A 16865-nucleotide genomic window follows, 5' to 3' on the forward strand; every position below is an offset into this window, starting at 1 on the left:
ATAGACTAAAGAAATTATTTGTAACATATTTAATGTATACAAGGTTAATATCTTTAAAAGTAAAAAAGAGCTTAAACAAATTATTAAGGGAGATAGCAATATCTCTCAATGGGCAAAAGAAGGACAGTTCATGATAGGAAAAAGCTAGGGAAAATTTAGAAAGATGGTCAATCTCACTAGCAATAAAATCCAAATGAAAAATAAATGAATTTACTACTTTACTGAAAAATATCAAAGTAAAAATGATATAAAATCCTCTGCTGGAGACATACAGTAATAATTGCACTTTCATCTATAGCTGATATGATTGTAATTGATGCAGCTCTTTAGGAAAGGAATTTGGCAATATGTATGAAGCATAAAAATGAAGTTACTTTTTAATCCAGCAATTTCACTTCTGGGAACCTGTCCTATGGAAACAATCCAAAATATGGGAAAAGGTTTATTTACCAAGATGTTCATCACAGCATTATTTGTAATTATGAAAAATTAAAAACAACCTAAATTTCTAATAAGGGAATAGTTAGTAAATTACAATGTATCATCTGAAGGATTTTATGTGGCCACAAAAAATACAGTAAAAAAAAAACTAGCTTATTCTATAACTAGAATATTCAAAATATCGTGCACACGAAGATACCCAATTAACAAGCGTTGTCATGTAAATGGAAAAATTACAGTGTTTTTAAACTTCCCCCACCCTGGCCTGCTGTGAGAAAACCTTTGGCTCATGACAGTTTCCCACCTTAAACATCCAATTAATCAATTCCTTTCTTAGTGAAGACACGGAGAGAACTTTGGTTTATGCATTATTGTGTCACTCTTGGGTTATTGTAAAGCCCAACCCATCCTGCTCATTGAACACCCCTGCCCCCCCTCCACTGTCATACAAGACGGTCTCTTCTTTCTGGGCTTTGGTTCCATGTGAAGAAAGCTTAGAGCTAATTTGTCCTGTCAGACTTGGATCCCCATCTGGCCTCAGTGGTAGAGAGGCACTAGCTTAGGAAACGAAAGGAATTTAAGGGTCTCCCAGGACTATGATGAGCTTCTCATGACACCTCTCCTCTAGAAGAAAGAAGGTAGATGTCTGTTCTCCACACTGCCCTACATATTAGGAATGCATTTGTGACACTCCACCTAAGTTGTTCATCATAACACGATATAAAGACTAAGTAAGGCAAGGAAAGCCACCTCTGGCCTTCCCGAAGTAAGGGTGCACTCTAGGTAGCACGGCGATGGTATTATTCTATTGCTATACAATTATCTTTAAATGAACTAGAACAAATAATTCAACTACGCTTAATAAAGTGTTTACCTTGAGCCTGGCCCTAAGTGCTTAACACGTATTAACTCACTGAATATTCACAACAGCCCTATAAGGCATGTGCTGTTATTATCCTCATTTCACAGATGGGAAAACTGAGATACAGAGAAATTAGATGACTTACCCAAGATCACCCAGCCAGCAAGTCTGAAATAGAACCCAGGCAGTCTGTCCCCATGGGCCTATATTCTTAACCATATTTATAATCACCTCTTGTAATCTAGTTCCTATTAGTTTATTTTGATACTCATCCATTAGGCTCCTCTGAGTTCTAATCATTGGCCAGTGAAGAAAACCATGAATCCTGCTTGTATCCTCTGATAAAAAGTATCTGTTATGGGTTGAGTTGCATCCTCCAAAAATTCATATGTTGAGGTCCTAAACCCCCGGTGTCTCAGAATGTGAGCTTATTTGGAGGTTGTATTTCTATGGAGGTAAAAAGTTCAAATGAGGTCATTAGAGTATGCCCTAATCTGACTGTTGTCCTTATTAAATGGGGAAATTTGGAAACACACACAGAGGATGCTATGGGAAGACAAAGATGGAGGTGGGGCAGTGATCCTGCAAGCCAAGGAACACCAAAGACCGCCAGCAGACCACCAGAAGCTAGGACAGACATGGAAACAATTCCCCCTCTCATTTCTCACAATGAACTAACGCTGCCAGTAGCTTGATCTTTGACTTCTAGTTCGTGGTACTTTTTTATGGGAGCCCAAGCAAACTAGTACAATAGTTCTTCTCTTTACCATTACCACTGTCTATCTACATAACAAAAGTTAATTTTGTTCAAACCAAATAGCTGACATTGAAATGAACATAGGAGTCGGGTGAAGAGTAGAGATTTGGGACGGGATGGTTTGGAGCAGTAGTTTTAAACTACATTATATGAAGTCTGAAGAATCCATATAGATACCTGAAGACGTAGGTTCCATGAGGTCAAAGATGATGGGGCCAGAGACAGAACTCTGGAGCTCTGTCACCTTCACCCACTCCCTAATTTTAATGAAAACCAGTCAACTTTTCTCTGTTGTAAAATTTGTATTCAAATTAAGATGCTGTTTGAAGAAAAAGTCCCATTGCATTTTAAAAGGTCAAGAATACTGTTTAAAAGCAAAGCTTATTTCTTCAGTTGATACAATTTTATCAAATCACTACTATGTGCCAAGCAAGATTTTAAAATCCATGGACCAACTGTATTGTCCCCCAGGAATCCTATATTTTAAAATATTGGGCTAAACAGAAAATTTGAAGTTAAAAATAATTAATCCAAGTACAGTTGACACACAATGTTAGAGTAGTTTCAAGTGTACAACACAGAGATCTGACAAGTTTATACATTATGCCATGCTCCCCACAAGGGTAGCTATCATATCTCACCATACAACTTGATTATACTCCCTTTGCTGTGCCTTTTATTTCCATGACTTCTTCAGTCCATGACTGGAAGCCTGTATCTCCCACTCGCCTTTACCCATTTCATCCATCCTTTCACTCCCCTTTCCTCTGACAACCCACCAGCTTGTTCTTTGAATTTATAGGTCTGATTCTGCTTTTTACTTATTTATTCATTTGGGTTTTCTAAATTCCACATATAAGTGAAATCATATGGTATTAGGGTTTGTCAATCTGACTTATTTCACTTAGCAAAATAACCTCTAAGACCATCCATGTTGTTCCAATGGCATGATCTCATCCTTTTTTATGGCTGTGTAATATTCCATTATATGTATAATACCATATCCTCCTTACCCAATTATCTACTGGTGGATGCTTAGGTTGTTTCCATATCTTGGCTATTGTAAATCATGCTGCAATATACATAAAGGTACATATATCTTTTTGAGTTAGTGTTTTCATTTTCCTTGGATATCTACCCAATAGTGGAATTATTGGATCATATAGTATTTGTACTTTTGATTTTTTGAGGACTCTCCACATTGTTGCCCAGAGTGGTTGCACCAATTTACATTCCCACCAGCAGTGCATAAGGGTTTCAGGTTGCTCACATCCTTGCCGACACTTGTTAATTTTTACCTTTTTTTTATTATAGCCAATCTGACAGGTGTTAAGTGATATCTCATTGTGGTTGTCATTTGCATTTCCCTAAGGACTATTGATGCAGAGCATCTTTTCATGTGCTTTTTGGCCATCTATATGCCTTCTTTGGGAAAAATGTCTATTTAGGTCCTCTGCCCAAATCGGGATTTAATCAGATTTCTTTTTGGTGTTGAGTAGTGTAAGTTCTTTATGTATTTTGAATATTAACTCATTATCAAATATGTCATTTGTAAATATGGTCTCCCATGCAGTAGGCTGCCTTTTGGTTTGGCTGCTGGTTTCCTTCACTGTGCAGAAGCTTCTTATTTTGATATGGTCCCAATAGTTTATTTTTGTTTTTGTTTCACTTGCCAAAGGAGACATATCTAGAAAAATGTTGCTAGAGCCAATGTCAGAGAGATTACTGTTTATGTGCTCTTCCAGGATTTTTAGGGTTTCAGGTGTCACATTTAAGTCTTTAATAAAAACTTGAAGTTTTTAAGTAATAGCTGACTAGTTAGTTCATTTTTAATCATCAAGATTTGTAATATCCAGGGCAGCCTGGGTGGCTCAGCAGTTTAGCGCCGCCTTCAGCCCAGAGCATGATCCTGGAGACCTGGGATCGAATCCCATGTCGGGCTCCCTGCATGGAGCCTGCTTCTCCGTCTGCCTGTGTCTCTGCCTCTCTCTCTCTCTCTCTCTCTCCCTGTGTGTGCGTCTCATGAATAAATAAATAAAATCTTTAAAAAAGAAGATATGTAATATCCAATCAAAATTTATTTAACTTTCAAGCCAAAAAAGCAATGTTACCCTATATAGTCTTAATAAGTGTAAGATTTTCTTTCTCTTTGAAATATTGCAAATAGGAAACAATTTCCATTTTTGAATTTCAAATCCCTAGGAGCCATATTCCCCAGGCTGAGAACAATAATAGATTGAGAGGGTCTCAGCAAAATTAAAAGTATAAAGTTTTCCTATTAAATAAAGAATAAAAAGAGAAGCAATAGGGATTAGTTTGTTTCCAGTCATTTCAAAAAGCAACCAACAAAATATATGAGTTTATAGGTCTTTTAGGAGGCTGGAGTTTGATAATTTGGGATTGTGTATGACCTGGGAGGAAGAGTCTTCAGAGATAGTAAGTCCAGAATACTCTGGAACACAACAGCCACTGAAATGATTTTCAAGTCTACTTCAAATTAACTTAAAGGTTGGGTATTTACTTAGCCTTAGAAAAACAGATGAATCACTCTGTCACCAAATATGTACCTAGTGTATATGTGAAAGACATTGCACTTGGCCGAGGAGGCCCAGCCCTGCAGCAGACCAAGAAAGCTGGCCTTGGAAGACCTGGTGGGGGCTGTAACCATTCACCAGGATGCAGGCCTAGCTGGCAAGCTCTGCTCCTTCCTGCTACTCACCTCTACCAACTTCACTCTGTCCGGAACTGAAGGCATCTTTCTCTTCACTCACTGGACCAAGAGTTTCCTCTAAGATATTTTTTTATTATTAGGAAAAATAATTTGAGAGAAATTGAGGAGTAATTTGACAGAAAGATGACCATTCATGTTACCACGACTGTCACTAAAACTTAACCCTTAAGGATTACATATTATCAGCTAAGAAACATCAACTCCACTCACTTTCAAATAATATGCTAGGCTCTGTGGGGAAACACTAAGAGGGAAAAAAAATCAAGGAGTGAGACTATAAACTCATGATCCCGATTTTCAACAAAAGTTCCAATATTTATGAATCCAAACAATTATTGTTTTCCTTTGCAGAAGACACCCTCAAAGCTATAAACATTCCCACAATCATACCATTGTCTAAAGATGACCGGGAAATACTTTTGGAATTTCCTTCAGAGTCTGGAACATTTTCTTTTGAACAACCTCAAAGGTGATAATTCACTTTGTGCAAGTAAATTAACATCTTTGAGCCTACATTTCCTCACAGTCACATGGTGAAATAATAGTATCTCCTTCACTGGGATTTTGTGAAGGTTAAATGAGAAAACCTGCAAAGAGTACTCAGCACAGGGCCTGGCACCTAGCAAGTGCTCAGTAAACGTTGTTAGTATTATTCATAGTATAATGACAATTGTCACAATTCCCAGAGGATGTCTGATGTTTTCGCAGCGTTGAAGGGCTTTTGAAAATAAGTCTTCAATCAGGTGGCGATACAACTAGGTGACGCGGTGTAACGACGGCAGCAAGAAGAGACGACAAAGTAAGAAATATATTTTCTTTTTGTAGGTTCTCAATTGAAACTCTTTGGAAGGAGTCTCATTAATTCGCTAAATAATGGCAGCACGCTTAAAACAAGCACAATCCTCTAATGTGTCTCATCTGAAAAAAAAAAACAAAAACAAAAACAAATCAGCTTCTTGCAATGAAGGCTTCTTGGCAATGCGTGGCCTTGACATGGGTCACTGTTTGCAGTCATGCCTGGTTCAGTCCAGTGGGGGGTAACAAAAGTGAAGACAGCCCATGCAGACGGAAACAATAGCAACAAGCACCTGTGCACTTCTGCTTTGTAATCCTCTCTCATTTTATGTCCTCCTGCTGTCTGCCTCCTTCTCAGCCTCTGAGAAGAGAGAGGGGGATCTTCTCAGAAGGTTCACGTGTCTGTGTCATTCGTGTTTTATGTCATTCCACTTAAAATGGAGAATCTAAATTGTTAGCGTGGCCCAAGTTTCCACTCTTCGGTTCTTATTTCTCTGCATCAAATTACACCATACCTATGCTTTCCGTTCATAACTTTAAAATTGCTTTGTAAGTGGCTTGCTCAGCATTATCCAGGCCCAGGTGGGAACTCTGTCTTTCCCTGAGTATAGGCTGCCAAGCAGTAGTAATATCACTAAAACATTAAAATCAATAATCCTAAAACACTGGGGATTTTCCGTACATAAAAACTATGTCTTTTCTGTTTATTATATCTTTTCCCTTGGAATCTAGAGTCTATTAGAAGTTCCTTAGTCATAGAGAAACAAAATATAAGGGACAGGGGAATTCAGTGAGAAAGAACATAGAGTGCCTAGCCCCCCTGATAACAAAGGCCCATTATGAGAAAGCTGGAAGTCTGTGGACATAGACGTGCCTTTAGTGCTCACAGAGCACAGAAACTGCTCCACGTGAGGGCACTCAGATTCTCAGGCTCCCTACCCTGATCCTGGTTGCCAAAGGACCAACGTCTGTCCTTGGTGGTAGCAAGCTTAGGAAACTCTGTTAGTAACCCTAAGCATGAAACTGGTATGTAACAAAAAAAAAAAAAAAGAAAGAAAAAAGAAAAGAAAAGAAAAGAAAAGAGAAGAGAAGAGAAAAGAAAAGAAAAAAGAAAAAAGAAAGAAAAGAAAAGAAAAGAAAGAAAAGAAAAGAAAAGAAAAGAAAAGAAAGAAAAGAAAAGAAAAGAAAAGAAAAGAAAAGAAAAGAAAAGAAAAAGAAAAAGAAAAAGAAAAGTGTATGTCCTGACTTGGTGGCTATATTGCTGCACATGTAAGGAACTCTGAGGCAGACGTTAATTAACCACTGGGTACTGACCACATTTTCCTTCTGAGCCTTGCAACTTATTTCCTTAGAGAATTAAATCACAAGCTAGAAAAATCTTAGAGCTGTAAGGGATCTGACAGCTTGAGGGATCTTCTTCTTTATACCCATGAGGAAACTTGAACCCAAACAAGGTTATGTCACTAACTCAGAGTCAGAAGAGAATTCGTTTCTAGGTCCAGTGAGGACATGCTTCTCCTAACTTGCAGACCACAACACTGTTCTCAGCTCTTGCTGTTGACTTCTTAGTTTCTTTGGGAGACAGAAGTTCTCTCACTACGTACCCACTTCCACTCCCCAAATCTCATAATCAGTTTCGTTAGGGAATTGCCTTACATTAGAGGGATACAGAACACATTAGCAAAGACTTTGTGGGTCTCTCTAGAGAGGGTTTAAAGAAGGAGAAGGAGCTCTCTATTAAGGGGATATTTTAAGTGCAGTCTTTACTGGAGGCAAAGGCACAGAAGAGCAGTCTTCTGAAATTTCCTTCATGTCCCATGCTTCTTCTGTTAGATGCTCTCTATGATAAAAATAAAGTGTCAAGAGGCCTCCTAGCAAGTTGACATCGAAATGAGAATTTCATCTTAGATAAGGTGAGAACTAATCTCCGATTTAATCCTCCTAAGCCCTGTGCCCAGTTTCTTCAGGTTAGTTGGAGTCCAGTATCGACAGAGGTTAAACAAATCAGAGCACATATGGATGATGAGAACACGGTTTTCAGAGTTCTTTGAAGATTGTCTCTACCTTGCCAGCTCACGGCTTGCAGCAAGTGAGTAAACTTAGATTAACCCTAGATTGATCCAAAGACAAAAGAACCTTCAGCCAAGAGACCAAGATAGGGCTGAGGGGGAGGGGGGTGAAAAATATGCTGTGTCCTAATCGCCGGGAAAGAACAGGCTGTCCAAGCCAATTCTGTTCTGATCTATGAGATCAATTGCATCTGGAGCTCTTTGGCCACTGGCAGGAAGCACAGGGACAGCAGTGCAGGGCTGAGGAAGGATTACCTCATCGAAAAGAGCAGCAGCCGTGGCTACCAACCTCCCTTGCTGACCCCTCCCTCTCTGAACCTGCCCTCCCCATCCTCAGCCACCCCTGGATTGCCAGTTGCCCAGTGACGCATAGCTAGTCCATGAAGTATATTGATATATCAAACCTACAGTCTCCTTTCCAATCAGCCAACTAGTATCCTCCTATTGAAATCCATCTTAAAATTTAAATGAATAGAAATTAACCAGCTTTCAAATGCTTGGTCTCCTTTTTCCCCAAAAATTCTCCATTGGGGCTGAAATTTAATCATCTCTTGTCCCTCTTCAACATTGAACGCACCCACATCAAGGAGAATGAGAATGTAACCATGGGTTACATCAATGTGGGAACATGGTTTGTCATTCGATGCCAGGGCCAAAGAAGATACCTGTTAGCTTAAGTTTATGTAACTAGGTTCTTCTCAAAGGAAAAGCAAGGGTCTCTGTCTTTTCCCCCCTTCTCCACTCCCCCTTCTTTTACTTACTTCCTTCTTCAGGAAACACCAGAAAGCAAAATGGACAATGTCTTTATGAGCCACTTCAATTAGTGATCAGACTAGAGTGGAAACGGTGTGGAATGGGAGTCAGAGAAAGAGTACACAGATAAGGCTTGAGTCACATGGGGACTGGGAAAATAGAACTTCCCTGAGAGCAGGGAAAAACACACTGGGTTGGGGGCAGAAAGGCTTGCACTGGCTTCATTCTTTTTTTTTTTTTTTTTTTAACGGCATAGAAGGCCTCTTGGACTTCAGATAACTCTTACAAAATATTTTGATGGATTGAGTGCAAAAAGTGAATCAAACATATGGATTAAATTTTCATTATAATACAGATGGGGTTTTTTTATTATTAAATTAAGTAAAATGTTTGGCAAAGTATATTTGGTTTTGGCCAAACCCAGGACATCTGAAAAATAGTTTTGAGATATTCAGTGAACTGAACACAAAGCCAGGTCTACCCATCCCCAGAGTTTGGAAAAATGAAATTTGGCCCATCAAGGTTTGATTCAGTGTCAAATATATTTGTGGGGAAGTAAGTTTCTGCAACACCAAAATTGCCTACGTGCCTTAGGAGAGCAGTGGAAATGCCCAATAGTTATTGAATAACTCAGCTTGCCCAGCACTATAAAAGGTAGCAATCCAGTGACCTGAGAAAAAGGTGAGCTGCTCCCCTCCTCCCTCACCAAGATATTAAGAACTGAACCAAAGCCAGTGTATTCTGTTTGCAACTATGCTGTCTAGCCTAGAAAATTAGCACAAAGCAGTAAGTGAATAGGAAATGCTCATTTGAGAGAAAGGTCACCACCGTAGCTGGATGGCTGACAAGGGGCTTTTATTATCTGCATTGACCAGAAGAATTCAGAAAAGCAAAGGACAATAACAGTATTGATGAAAGGTAAGGTCATATTGTTGGATATTTTTTCCAGGCATTAAGAACTTCATTTTACTTAATGGAAAAAAAAAAATCCCAAAGGAATGCATGGAAATTTTTGGCACTCTACTGCCAGTCTATTTGAATATCTTTCCATCAATCCATGGGTTACTGGAAAGAATCTTTTTTTTAATCCATCTATCAGCAACCCATCTGAACATGACTATACATGAAATGTCAAGTTTAGCAATCTTTCATTCCTGCACATGGCCATTGTGAAACTCCATTCCACCCATGGTAAAACTTCAGCTTTCCACCAGTGTTTTTAGGGGAATGGGCTCCTCTAAAGAGTCAAGTTTTCTGGGAAATTAAATGTTCTAAGAATCAAACCCCAGCATCAAGCCACTGGAAGTGTGTATTTAAACCACTTTGAGTAAAGTATTTGTCAATCTAGGATCCGCTCCCCTGCATTCTCACATAAAGGACTATGTTGTATTGCAAGAATGCTGTAAAGGTAGATGAGACCAACAGGGCTATTTGCCTCTCAAATACATGATCTCAGCTTGCAACTTTTTTTTTTTAATATACTTGTATTTTCTTCGTATGGTGCATGAATCAGGAAAACTGAACCACTATAGGTATTTAAAGCACAAAGGGATTTAATATAAGGATTTACCAGCTTTTGCAAACTAGAAAGTCTAGGTGGTGTGAAAATCAGGGATACCACTGCTAACATTTAATAACTCAGGAAATGAAGGCTTCATAAGAGACTGGTACCCATGACCTTAGCTAACTGTGGTACGAGGGCAGGTGACTCTCAGAGGGTTATCTGGAAATCCTTGGGAAAAACCACATGCCTGCCCAAACTGTATCTAGAAAACAGCCTCTCTTTTTTTCACATTCTACATTTTATGTGAGTGCCTCTCATTGGTAAAATCAAAACCTAAACCCTTCTAGTAAAAGAAAATAGAGTTTCTGGATTTCCAATGCCTGCACATGGAGAGAGTTTGGAAGGAAGAAAATGACGTTGAATGCTGCTGAGCACCCTGTCACTTATTAAGTGGGTTGGTCTTCCGCATTCCTTTCCATTTTTAATTTTTGTGGTAGTTAACATGATAATGGCTAGAAAATCTGCTACTTTATTTATTAAGGATAAACAGTCATAAGTGAGGACACTGAGACATTTATGAAAAACCGTAGGTGAGTGGTAGATTCTGGACCAGATGTATGAACCCAGCTCTGCCAGTTACTAGCTATGCTGTATTAATATTTCTGACCATAGGTTTTTCTCATCTGAAAATGGGAATAATAACTGCCAATCTTCCTTTCCCAAAGATGTTGCCCGTACCTAATTGTTTATACCTTTAAAAGTGCTTCACAAACTATAAGGTGCTACAAAATTTAATCCATTCTTTCACCACTTAGTGCCTATTTATTCTAGGGCATAGAATTAGACATTTCAGGAGTGTAACATAAAGACAAACAACAGTTACTGTGCCCTAGAAATTGACCACTCTGCAGCAGAATAGAGTACATTAATAAAAAATAAGACATAAAGTAGAATATCATACAGGTCATAACAAAGTACAAACAATAACAGTTTAGTCTAGGAAGAACTATTATTTCCACACGAAGAAATGTGGAAGGTTTTTTTGGCCCAGCTTTCTCATCTTCTGTTTGATTCCTGGACTCCCACTCTCATGTACGTCTCACGCTATTTCCTATAGATGCTGTTGCCTTAATGCCATCAATTACCCATCCAATTCCTTTCACTCCATTATCCTTGTAATTGTTTTAATTCAGAGTCTGAACACTGTTTGCCTACACCACCGCAATACCTTCCTCATGAACCTGTCTGCCCCCAAGCCTGCCCTCGTCATACTGATCACCTCCCTACAACCTTGTAGAAGTTTCAACTGTCCTCCACCTTACTCTTAGAATCATCTATCTCTAATGCAAATCTAGTTGCACCATCATCTATTTAAAATCTCTTCAAAAAAATAACATCTAATTTCAGGATGAAGTTGAAATGCCTTCACTTAGCCCACAAGGTCCTCCTTGATTGGCCCCAGGTTCCCTCTCTAAACTGAAATGGAGGGACGGGTCTTTATGCATGAACTTCCTGACACCTATTTATAATACTCAAAACAGCTTGTTATCCCCTTCCTGACTCATGATGGTGTTAAGTAGTATAGCTGTGACCCTTAAAATGAGGGGTTAGAATTGGGAGACTGGTGGCCTGGGGAACAGAAGAGCTGGCTGGAAAGAATAAAAGAGAAAAAAAAAGTACAAGAAAAGAGGAAGAAAGGTAAAACCTGCAATTTGTATCACCTAGTTTATGGGATACTGCATATGGGAGTCAGGACTCCAACTTATTGTCAGGTATGCAAGGATTCACTGGAGGGGGGGAAAGCACTCAATGCAGAGTCAGCACAAGTAAGATTCTTCTTTTTTTATGGGGAGGCCAGAAGTCAGGAGCAGTCTGAATCCTTTTATAGTCTGGAGGAAGAATCCTTTTAGAGAGAAGCCTTACTTGACTACACGAACCTCCACTGTACAGACTGTTCTCCAAATGTTTTCTAGTGGGATGTGGTTGTTGCAATTATTATAATGATTATCTAACCTAGCACGTTACATTCTCCCAAATGCTGCCATAAATATCTCATTTGAGGATCAACTTCTGGGCTCTCCAAATTAAAGAATAAAGAGTTTTCAAAGGGTGCCCAGGCTCCTTGCCAGGCTAACTAAAATGGTTATCATATGCCATGTTTTTATGGAGGCTTTGAACTCTCTATTAAGTCTTGGCAAAACTAATATGTCTAATTAGGTGTTACTTAAAGTTAACATGGCAACATGGTAGTCTCAAAAATACTTAGATGAATGAATGAATAATCACAAACCTTTGTGCTAGGAACTCAGATCACCCTTTAAGAAAGTCAGCTAGTGGAGTATGGAAGATCAAAGGGAATAGGTAGTGTGAGAACACACAAAGGCTGGTGTTGACTGCTGACTTGCCTCTATTTGTTCTCCTTAAGTGTCGGACTGTTCTGGGTGCATTCCCACATCTAAGGGTGTGGATGTAGTGTGCAGTGTAGGGGAGGGAAGAAAAGATCCTTTTATTTTATAATTAATGGAATAACTGAGATTCTTGAACATTTTTCTTGGAGATTTAAGGGCCCATGAGTTTAATATTGTATGACTGAACTAGTGATCAGTGCATGGCAAGAATATTACCAGTTAGCCTTTTCATAAACCTTTCTCCTTGACACAAACATCAAAAATTTGTCCACATCAACTTAGAGAGACAGAACTAAACAAAATGCGTTTTAGACTCCAAATTGAAACTTGAAAGGATACATAAGCGATGCTTTTCAATCATTTCACAGATCATTATCCCTTCCTTTTTCCTCCCTTCTGAAGTTCTCTTCTGAAATAACTAGATCTTTGTGTTCTGAAGCTTCTAAAGTTTCTGGCAGGATCCATATGACTTGATTCAGACCACAAGACAAATACCCTGCTGGGGCAAAGTGAAAGCCACAAGTGTTTTCACTTGGTACATCTGGTCACCTAGTCTTCTGACTTCTTTCCAAGACCAGTAGAGTCCCCAAATTTCTTAATATCCTTCTGGAAAACCATGAGGACTGCTTCATTTACAATGTAACCTTACAGACAAAGAGAATATATTGCATGGCTTTAGACCTCTTCAGGGAAAATTAAAATTGTTCCTGGGGCCTTAACTTAGAGATGTTTTAAGCTAGTGATGGCTGTCTAATTAGGGAAGGGATGAAAAATGACATTTGGGAAGCACTCCATGGCTGCTTTTCATAATTTTTGTATTTGTTTCCTGTGACAGCTGTAACAAATCACCACAATGCTGGTGGCTTAAAACAATGCACATTTACTCTCTTACAGTTTTGAAGGTCAGAAGTCTGAAATCAGTTTCACTGCGGCAAAACCAAGGTGTCAGCCTTACTCTTTCTGTACCTCGGCAGGCTCTAGAGGAGAATCTGTTTTCTTGGCTTTTCCATCTTCTAGAGCTGTACTGCTTGTATTCCTTGGCTCATGACATTTTCTACCACCATCAAAGCAAGCCACCCAGCATCTTGGATTCAGTGGTCACATTGAAAAAGGTCACATTGCCTTTTTCTGTGTCAAATCTTGTTCTGCTTCCCTCTTATAAGGGTACTTATAATTGCATTGGGTCCATCCAAATAATCCAGAATAAGTTCTCTGTCTCAAAATTATTTTTTTGAGATCTTATTTATTTCTTTATTTGAGAGAGAGAGAGAGCAAGAGAGAGAACACAAGTGGAGTGAGGGACAGAGGGAGAAGTAGACTCCCCGCTGAGCAGGGAGCCCAAAGTGGGGCTCAATTCCAGGACTCCAGGATCATGACCTGAGCTGAAGGCAGACGCTTAACTGACTGAGCCACCCAGGCACCCAAAATTCTATTTTTTAAAAGATTTATTTGTTTATTTTAGAGATAGAAAGAGAGAGTAAGTGGAGGAGCAGAGGGAGAGAATCTTCAAGTAGACTGCCCACTGAGTGTGGAGCCCAACGTGGGGCTCAATCTTACTGCCCATGAGATCATGACTTGAGCCAAAACTGAGTCGGACACTCTATGGACTAAGCCACCCAGGTGCTCCTCTATCTCAACATTCTTAATCACGTCTGCAAAGTCTCTTGCCATCTAAGATAGCATGCACCATTTCCAGGGATGAGGACCCAGATATCTTTCGGGGGCCAATATTCAACCTACCACATTTTTTGCTTTTAATTTTCACAACTGTACCATTGTACATTGTTATCCCCATTCTATAGAAAAAGGCCACTGAGGCACAGACAGATTAAGAAATGTATCATTATTTCAGGTAATAAGTAGCAGAGCCAAAGTTCAAATTCAATTCTTCCAGTTTATAAAAGAAAAGAAGGAAAATTAGAAACACAAAGCAACATTGATGATAACTTTCTCACATCTTTTTTCCCATATTCCTTTCCCATCTTCTCCTCATACAGTAGGGATAACTGATTCCCTTTATATCTGCCTGGCATTTGGCAGAAGAAAAAACTATTTCCAGATATGGGATTGGAAAGAAATGGTCACTACTCTTTGGCTGGGACTGAACTTCATATTTTACCTAAATCCCTTTTATGACTTTTCTCACCTTTCTGCTTAGATTATAAAGTCAATTTTTGGTCTTTTCAATGTGCCAGTCTTTGTTCTTAGGGTGCTTATCTGCATCAACTCATTTCATCCTTGAATATGCCTAAGCTGTAGGTACTATCATTACTTTTATTTTTTTTTCATTTCACAAAAGAGAAAATTGAATTGTACAGTAGTTAAGTAATTTGATTAATTTTTCACAAACCAGGATTCAAACTCAAGTATCTTTAACCACAAAGTATGATACTATCCCTACTTATAGGCTAATGCTTTATATATATTTTGAACTTCAAGAGGAGGCTTTATTCTTTTTTTAAAAAAATTATTTACTTACGTATTTGAGAGAGAAAGAAAGACAGAGTGCAAATAGGGAGGGAGGAGAGGCAGAGGGAGAAGCAGACTCTCTGTTGAGCAGGGAGCCTGAGGTGGGACTCGATCCCAGAACCCTGAGATCATGACCTGAGTGAAGGCAGATGCTTAACTGACTGAGCCACCCAGGCGCCATGAGGAAGTTTTATTCTAATTCTCCTTTCTCCCCGTATCACTAAGTATAGTTTATTATACATGCTAGGCCTTTAGGTGCTGAATAAATAAATGAAAGCTGATTGTAACTGTTATTTCTGTTTTTCTCATATATTTATTCCTTAATAGGTGCCTTCAGAACCTGGCTACTCAAAGTGTGATCCCCAAACTAGCAGCATAGGCATCACCTGGAGCCTAATGGGAAATGGAGACACTCAGCCCCCGACACCAGACCTATGGAATCAGAGTCTGCATTTTGATGTTTCCCATGTGATTTCCATGCACATTAAAGTTTGAAAACCAACCTTTAAAGCACATATTTAGATTTAATAACCTTATTCCACAATACCCACATGGTTCTCTCACCTCTTTATACACTTGAATGCTGTGGCTCTGGCCTCTTTAATTTCATCCTAAATCTAAAGTTATATGATTTGCCCAGTTCCATAAAAGCTTTTGAAAGCATTTGTTCCTATGTGAGAAGAACAGTGTTACCTAAGGAAAGCATTAGTAGCTAATACCTTTTTTTTTTCTTCAAAGTAAGCACGCAAGCATCTCCCCTGCCTCTATGCACACATAGAGACCTGGCTCCAGCAGGTGCACTGCAGGTAAGCTGGAGAAAGCAGCAGCCCAGGTAGAGCAAGGAGTCGAAGCCTCTCTCTGGTACAGGGGAGGGAGCTGCTCATCACCATGACATAAAATAAAGCTCCTAAAGGAGCTCATATCTTTCAATCATCAGAACAGTTTCACAGCAACCATTTCACTTTCTCACCCTCACCTCCAGACCCTCTGGCAACCTGGCTGTGGAAACCTGTGAGTAAAGAAGAGAATGACATACATCATCCCTGGAAATGCCCTCTAAAGAATCTGAAGGGTAGTTTGTGATGCGAACATGGAGGAATCCCTTTCTTAAGTAGGAGTTGATATTACTAGAAGGATAAAGGACTCACTCAGCATGGAGGGAGATCAGATCACCGCAGATCCCTGCTCTTGAAATTGGAAATCAAGTCAACCTGACTCATAAAGAGCAATGGGCAAATCCAACTGTAAAAAAGCCAATGATTTTGGACAATCTATGCTACTTCTCTTTCAGAACTTAGTTGACTACTAGACTTTGTTTTGATATTTTAATCTCCATCTACATAGAAAGTATTGGTAGGTTGCTCTAAGTAACATGGTATCTTCAATCTATAAATACAGAGGATTCTGAGACCCCTCCATTGGCAGTGTGAGCATTTTTGAGACTTTTATCCCCTAAACTTAGATTTAAACAGACCCCAAGTGTATTTAACTGAGGACTTTTGCTGCTAATCAAGATCAAGTCCTAGAAAATGAATTTACCTGCACTCCTGAAACAATCAAAACCTAGACCAAATATATGAAACAGTGGCTTTCAAGACACATGACATGAGTCAACAAATGACAATGATCTCTGAAAAACATTAAGCAAATTCAGGGAGCCCTAATCACCAACTTACTTTCTGGACAGAGTTTCCAGGCTGCAGCAGCAGGAGAAGAGACCCAGGTAGAGCCTGACATTCTCCCTGAGTCGAGGTGACAGAGCTGGGAGCGTGGGGAGGCTACAGTTTGCAGGGCAGAGGGCTGGCAAGGAAAGATGTTTGGAGAGAGAATGTTAGATCCTGACCCCCTGGAGCATTCACCTGAGTACTGACCAGCAAAGGACCCTAAGGGAACCATCAGATGGCAGGGAAAGAACCATTGGAGAGGATTAGAGGGAACAAAACTCAGAGCACACATGGAGCCGGCCATAGTGTCCACTGGCTAGAAATGGAAAACCTCATAATTGCAGGATATTGCATAGGCTACCATATTAGTTTTCTATTACTGTGTATTAATTAACCACAAATTGAGAAGCTT

The 16865-nt window shown here is 39.4% G+C and overlaps 1 long non-coding RNA gene across 1 annotated transcript; it reads left to right on the top strand.

The window, feature by feature from the left end:
- Positions 1 to 9096: 9096 nt before the first annotated feature.
- On the top strand, positions 9097 to 16102 carry LOC119870279. Its single transcript, XR_005355639.1, has 3 exons — positions 9097 to 9326; positions 15117 to 15595; positions 15772 to 16102. It is a non-coding gene; the product is annotated as an uncharacterized LOC119870279 (long non-coding RNA).
- The last annotated feature ends 763 nt before the right edge of the window (positions 16103 to 16865 follow it).

Source organism: Canis lupus, chromosome 2 (genome assembly GCF_011100685.1).
Source record: "Canis lupus familiaris isolate Mischka breed German Shepherd chromosome 2, alternate assembly UU_Cfam_GSD_1.0, whole genome shotgun sequence".
NCBI lineage: Eukaryota > Metazoa > Chordata > Mammalia > Carnivora > Canidae > Canis > Canis lupus.